The sequence below is a fragment of the Bubalus bubalis genome, chromosome 12 (assembly GCF_019923935.1).
Source record: "Bubalus bubalis isolate 160015118507 breed Murrah chromosome 12, NDDB_SH_1, whole genome shotgun sequence".
Taxonomy (NCBI): domain Eukaryota; kingdom Metazoa; phylum Chordata; class Mammalia; order Artiodactyla; family Bovidae; genus Bubalus; species Bubalus bubalis.
Window position 1 is genome coordinate 64594067 of NC_059168.1, and position 8052 is coordinate 64602118.

An 8052-nucleotide genomic window follows, 5' to 3' on the forward strand; every position below is an offset into this window, starting at 1 on the left:
AAGAGGACTGGAGTGGGGTGCCATTGCTTTCTCTGAGTACACATGTTAAATAGTACATTTTTCTGGCACCTTAAGAGAATGGAAATTCTTTAGAATATCAGTGAGGTCTCTATGTTTGATATAGCTCACTAGCCAGTTTTTGCTTATCTGCCCTTACTCCAGGCATAATATTTTATGGCAGGCAGTGTATGGATAAGGACACAGCCATAGGCTTGGGAGCTGGAGGCCTGGATTTAAATCCTGGTGCTGCCACTTACAAGTTTTCTAATTGCTGGAAGCAGTTTTCCCAGGGCCTGTCCTCTTATCTGGAAAGTGGGTATCATAGTAACATCAACCACAGAAGGTATTATGAATATCCAATGAGTTAGTGCTTCCACATACTTAGATAAATGCCTGACTTACAATACATGCTCAATAAAAATGTTAAATATGTTACCCAGTTGGTGTTTATAGGAGAGGTGCCTAAAATTCTGGTAGAAAAATGAGGGTGATTTTATCACCAGAGCACAGTTCAGAGAGCTTGGGGAGATGATGAGCTGACCCATTCACCTGTGCCAGGACTAGTTATCCATTCAGACATTGTTCCAACACTCCAGCAATTTAGCATTTCATTTTATCCTATGACACATAAAGCTAAATCTAGAGGAAAACAAACTTTAATTTAGCAGTTAGGGCAGTTGGCTCCAGAATTGTTCTGCCTGGGTTAAAATCCTAGCTCTATGACATGCTGGTCATGTAACCTTGGGAGAATGTTTTCTTTTTTTTTAATTTTAAGTTGAAAGATAATTACTTCAGTATTGTGGTGGCTTTTGCCATACAACAACATCAGCCATAGGTAGCCATATGTCCTAAGTTCAAGCCTTCTCATCTGGCAAATGAGGGGGAAAAAAGCCTAATTTTAACACTTTACCTGTTGTAATAATTAAATGAAAACAACTTGACATGCTTATTATAGGGCTTGTTGCATAGTGAGAGCTTCAGATCTGTTAATCCCTGTTTTCTTGTTGAAAGTACCATAATGTTTTAGTATATGATGTGCTTCTTAAATTTACTATGAAATATATCAAACCTGTGCCCTGCATTTTTCATTCAATGGATGCAACTGGACGGATGTGTGTAGCTCTCATTCCATCAGGTTCACTGCTATCAGCATTTTATTATACCAGCACCTCACAATTAATTTTATTATTTTTTATATTGATGGGCATCTAGACTGTAACTGACTGATTTCTATTGCAAACACTGCTGTGTGGAACACTCTCATTCCATGTGCTTTGGTGCACATGTGAACGACTGAAAGACTTTGTTTAGGGAATTAAACTCAGGGATGAAATTGTAGGACATGTGAATATTCAAATTTACTGTGCTGTGCTTAGTCGCTGTCATGTCAAACTCTTTGTGACAGCATGGACTGTAGCCCACCAGACTCTTCTGTCCATGAGGATTCTCCAGGCAAGAATGCTGTAGTGGGTTGCCATGCCTTCCTCCAGGGGATCTTCCCAACCCAGGGATTGAACCAGGGTTTCCTGTGTTGCAGGCAGATTCTTTATCAGCTGAGCTACCAGGGAAGCCCATTCAAATTTACTAGATGTGGTAAACTCTCTTCTAAGTAGCAGCTCATGAAGGATTTTCTGATAGATGATTTTTACAAATGTATTTTGGATCTTCATAAAAATTACTCTGTCGTAGACAGTCTGCAAGATTTTATGGTTTCAATGTAAAATCCAAATCACTTCCTTCTTTTTGTATTCTTACTCTCATGGGGTCCTCCTGTAATGGCCAACAGAATACTGTAAAAGTGATTGTTGCTGTTGTTTAGTCGCTAAGTCGTGTCTGACTCTTTATGACCCCATGGACTGTAGCCAGCCAGGCTCCTTCCATCTATGAGATTTCCCAGGTAACAATACAGGGAATCCTTCTCAAGGGGATCTTCTCAACCCAGGGATTGAAATTGCCTCTCCCGCACTGGCAGGTGAATTCTTTATCACTGAACCACCAGCGAAGTCAAACTGATGAAACAGGTAACAAAAAACTTGCTTCTGTTTGGGATTCCTTGATAACTCAATTGGTAAAAAATCTGCCTGCAATGCAGGAGACCCTGGTTCAATTCCTGGATCTGGAAGATTCCCCAAATAAAGGAAAGGCTACCCATTCCAGTATTCTTGCCTGGAGAATTCTCTCCTAAAGAGTTGGACACTACTGAGCAACTTTCAATTGCACTCATCTCACACGCTAGTAAAGTAATGCTCAAAATTCTCCAAGCCAGGCTTCAGCAATATGTGAACCGTGAACTTCCTGATATTCAAGCTGGTTTTAGAAAAGGCAGAGGAACCAGAGATCAAATTTCCAACTTCCTCTGGATCATGGAAAAAGCAAGAGAGTTCCAGAAAAACATCTATTTCTGCTTTATTGACTATGCCAAAGCCTTTGACTGTGTGGATCACAATAAACTGTGGAAAATTCTGAAAGAGATGGGAATACCAGACCACCTGATCTGCCTCTTGAGAAATCTGTATGCAGGTCAGGAAGCAACAGTTAGAACTGGACATGGAACAACAGACTGGCTCCAAATAGGAAAAGGAGTATGTCAAGGCTGTATATTGTCATTCTGCTTATTTAACTTATATGCAGAGTACATCATGAGAAACGCTGGACTGGAAGAAACACAAGCTGGAATCAAGATTGCCGGGAGAAATATCAATAACCTCAGATATGCAGATGACACCACCCTTATGGCAGAAAGTGAAGAGGAACTCAAAAGCCTCTTGATGAAAGTGAAAGTGGAGGGTGAAAAAGTTGGCTTAAAGCTCAACATTCAGAAAACGAAGATCATGGCATCTGGTCCCATCACTTCATGGGAAATAGATGGGGAAACAGTGGAAACAGTGTCAGACTTTATTTTTCTGGGCTCCAAAATCACTGCAGATGGTGACTGCAGCCATGAAATTAAAAGACGCTTACTCCTTGGAAGGAAAGTTATGACCAACCTAGGTAGCATATTCAAAAGCAGAGATATTACTTTGCCAACAAAGGTTCGTCTAGTCAAGGCTATGGTTTTTCCTGTGGTCATGTATGGATGTGAGAGTTGGACTGTGAAGAAGGCTGAGCGCTGAAGAATTGATGCTTTTGAACTGTGGTGTTGGAGAAGACTCTTGAGAGTCCCTTGGACTGCAAGGAGATCCAACCAGTCCATTCTGAAGGAGATCAGCCCTGGGATTTCTTTGGAAGGAATGATGCTAAAGCTGAAACTCCAGTGAAATTCCAGTACTTTGGCCACCTCATGCGAAGAGTTGACTCATTGGAAAAGACTCTGATGCTGGGAGGGATTGGGGGCAAGAGGAAAAGGGGAAGACAGAGGATGAGATGGCTGGATGGCATCACTGACTCAATGGACGTGAGTCTGAGTGAACTCCGGGAGTTGGTGATGGACAGGGAGGCCTGGCGTGCTTCGATTCATGGGGTTGCAAAGAGTTGGACACGACTGAGCGACTGATCTGATCTGATCTGAGCAACTTTCACTTTCACTTCTCTGTTTGTGGCATCCCTTCTCTTTCTGTCTCTTTTGCATCTCTTTTGCAACCTACAGTCAGTATAAAACCAACTCTACAGGGACTTAAAGAGTTAATGTTGCCATGTCTCAGTTGGATTATGGAGGGTTTTGTTTTCTTCAATAAACTTTTTCTGTACTATGTAAGATCTTTCTAACAAACTTGTGTTACTACTTTTATTATTAGGAAAATATATTTAACACCTGGGGAAATTATTATTGATTTACTTTTAGCATTACAGAGAACTGAGGACCACAAAATTCTACCTTCAAATTGGAAAAAGCCATCTTACTAAGCAGATGCCAACAGCAGAGCATCCGGAAAGGTTCTGGATGCTGCTTCAGTTTGGTTGACTTCCTTCTAAATCATCTTGGTCTTTTTGGCACTGGGGATGGGTTTTGTGAAAGACAATTTTTCCATGGAACGAGGGTGGGGTGGGGTTGGTTTCCAGAAGATTCAAGCATGGTAGGGTTCCCTCCTATGAAAATTAATGCTGCTGCTGATCTGCAAGGAGGCAGAGTTCAGGTGGAAATGTGAGTGATGGACAGCAACTGTAAATGCAGATAAAGCTGTGATTGCTTGCCCACCATTCACCATCTGCTGTGCAGCCCGGGGGACCCCTGTTTTAGTGTACTTATTCTGTTATTTATATTCTCTATGCATTTCCAATGTATAGTGTGTTTCTGTCTTCATGCTTTATTTGCTATTGTGTTTTCCCTTTCAGACCATCAGCTCTGTGAGGACAGTGGCTGTCTTTCTAACTTACCATCCTTTCTGCAGTCCTTAGAGCAGAGTAGGTACTTACTAATCACTTGAGGAATGACTAAATTGTTCAGACTACACAAGAAAAAGAGGAGAGCCAGGAGCAGGAAAATCAGTTCAAACAAAGTTCTATCCCAGGTGAGGAGACTACTGACAATTTGGGGGGCTGTTCTCAGTACCAGGTGCCACTGAGAACAGACACCGGATGTCACCTGAGTGCCCAAGGTCTGCGCCAGGTGGAAATTCAGAGAAACTTCCTGTGAAGGTATTCAGTCAGTGCCAAGGAAAGAGACTGGTGTAGTTTTCTGAACTCCAGTGGGGCAACCCAGAAGAAGGGGCTTGTAACTGAGTCTTCAGAATTCACAGTAAATCATCATGGCCTCTAGGTTTATTTGAACCATCTAAGATTGAATCACATTTACTTCTTAAAACAAGGAACTATTTTGTTTTTATCATGTACAAAATACTGATCACAAATACTTCAGGCAATAAGAAAAAATATTACCAGTTATGGCAAACACTGGAAATTTATAATTTGGTGACTTCATAAAGATCTGATCATTCCAACATCACGTTTCCAATCATTATTTTTTAAGCACTCCATTTACAGGGAATCATGTAGCCAGAATTTATTGTTTGTTTAGATTTTTCCAATGCCCTCATCACTGAGGTCTCTGGTTGCATGTGTAGAAGATTAAGAGATACAATAAACTAAAAAGAATAGACCAAGAAACACATACTAGATCTGGGCCAAATGAAATAAATATGTCTACTTCTAAATCCTGAAGTTCAACAAGAACAAAAACAAACTCTTATATATAAAAGAAGTAAAATTTTCATAAGAAAGAGATTCAGCCTTAATTTGATCTGTTTGCCCAAGTTAAACAGATGTTTAATCTAGAAGCCAGTATTCATAATTATTTTTATATTTTCCAATTATACTTTGGAAAATAATATGGGCCACAAAGAAGCACAACCAAAGAATTCAAATTCCCACAGATGTGAATTAAGGCCAAGGCATGGGTTTTCAACTCAGAACAAATGATCTTAAAATCCTGTTTGCAACTGCTACTAATAAAATTAATATTTTAATTAATAAAATAATGAATTTATTAGTTATAAATTGTATTATTTATATATAAATTATATTATCTATTATATAATTATAAATTATATATTAATATACATATAAATTATAAATTAATAAAATAAGAATGAACTACAGCTAAATGCAACTCTTCTCAGTATCAGGTTAAAAGCCCAGTTCCCTGGGTTTAATTTCTTGTTTTATGATGGTAGACAGATCGCTCCATCTCTTTACAACTCACTTTTCTCACCTGTAAAATGGGGACAATAATAGTATCTGTCTCTTTGAGTTTCTGTGAGACTCCCATAAGTTAATGCATGTACTGCATACAGAATAAGAACTAAATAAATATTAACTGTGATTATTGAACAGTGAAATAAAGCACCTGCTTATTGTTAGGAATGGTCTTATCTTCTTTTGTTTTGACAAGAGAACACCCTCGTCCATCTCTGCAGCTTCAGTCTTTCATATTCTTAGCTTAGATGGTTCCTTTCCTTCTCCCCTCCGAGAATGCTTCCCTTGCTCTGACTCACTTTGACTGACCCCTTAATAGGGGTAGGTTAGCACCAGAAAATGACTCAAGGCTGATTCCTCTGGGAATTAGTGTTTTTTAAAAAAATTTCCTGACACTCTAGAATTAGCAAGAGCAGTAGAGAAGACCTGATGAATTTTAGAAATCTATAAGAAAATAAGAGCAACCTTTGCAAACGCTTCTCTTCCTAAAATAAACCTCCTCAAACATTTCTGTCCCAGAGCGCCTATGATGGAGTATCCCACGTGGCTATCACTCTCCAAAAGGGAGAACCAAAAAAATAAAATTCCCTGTGTAAGGATCATACTGACATGACTGTGCATCAAGAAACTGAATACAGCTCTGTTCCCTTCTGGCAGATCTGAAGGAAGAAGCCATTTGTCAGTTCTGTTTCTCTTCCACTTGCCATGTTGTCATGGCAAAGGTTGTGGTAGACAGAGGTCTCCAGGCACAGCACAAACCAACATCCTGGCCTTCAACCTGTGATTCTGTCCTGTGGGCCAGTCACGTCAATTCCCAAGCCTTAGCTGTCTTGGCACCATTATGCCAGCCCAACAGCCATGGCTATATCCAAGCAGGGACGTGGTCCAGGTGGCCTTGTAAGTCCCACCCAGCTCTTAAATCTATGACTCCTTTTACTTGTTTCACTGTGAGAGCATTGTAACCTCTCCTCCCAATTGTAACATCTTTAAAATCTAGCCCTTGAGTAAAGAAATCTGCCATGGATTTTCTTCTGGATTTCTTTGCCTAAAGCTGTGGCACTGAAAATCTTCTTGAAAAGAAATATTACTCTCCTCCCATGCAAGGCTCTAGTCATCTTCCGAAATGCCATTTGGATCCAGTTACTTCCCTGTGTAAACTCTTCCAATTGCTCTTCTTGGTGTGCAGTGTGATACAGCAGTGTGTACGTGGCATTTCATATCCTTCATGTGGGCCTGTGCAGTCCACTGCCCCATGGGTACCCTGGGATCTGGCCCTAACAAGCTGGACACCTCCTTTGCCATCTTATCTCTTCTCCATCCCCTGCCTTTGGATGGATTCTTTCCTCTGAAATTAACAGGCTTCTTCGCTTTCCCTGCTTGGCTAAATCCTTCTCCTCCTATACATTAAACTCAGGCAGTGTGTTCTCTGGGGCCCTTCTTGGATCTCAGAAGGGGACGGATTGTCTCTGCTCTGTGCCATCTGATCCTCCGTGCTTCCCCCTGCTGCACTGTTCATGCTGCATTATACTTGTGTTGTGGTGTTCCTGTTGCCCACTGGTGGAAACTTCTGAAGACAGGCACTGGATCTTGCATTTTGGCAAGTCCTGCACCAGCCCAGAGTCTGCTCATGGCAACAAGGTCACTAAACATTTGAAGCCTGGATTTGACAAGATCTTCCTTGTGAATAATTAGAGACACCATAAACCTGGGGATTAGAATTAGGTATGCATAGCTGATGGAAAACTGTTCCCAAAGAATTTGGAGAGGGCAGACCTAAGGTGATGATTTGTAAGACTTAGAAAGGGTGGGAAGTAAGATGCAGAGGCCATTGAACCTGAGAATGATTTCTTCAACAGGTAATATACCCAAATGATTCATCTTTGAAACTGATGAGGTGTAAAATTCTGCTTTTTGGGCTAACAGTTCATTAAACTAATACAAACTGTGGGAGGAAAACTTGTCTGGAAGTGACCCCAAATGAACCAAGACTGTGATAGAAACTGCCTAAAAATTTTCAAAAATTTTGAAATTGTGCATTGAGCACCTAGTATCAATTGGATATTTTCATCTGCTGCTGCTAAGTCGCTTCAGTCGTGTCTGACTCTGTGCGACCCCGTAGACGGCAGCCCACCAGGCTCCACCGTCCCTGGGATTCTCCAGGCAAGAACACTGGAGTGGGTTGCCATTTCCTTCTCCAATGCATGAAAGTGAAAAGTGAAAGTGAAGTCGCTCAGTCGTGTCTGACTCTTTGCAACCCCATGGACTGCAGCCCACCAGGCTCCTCCGTCCATAGGATTTTCCAGGCAAGAGGACTGGAGTGGGGTGCCATCGCCTTCTCCGATATTTTCATCAGATGCTTTAAATTCATAACCACATTTATTAAACCCCACAGCATCTCTATGATGTAGGTAATATTAACCC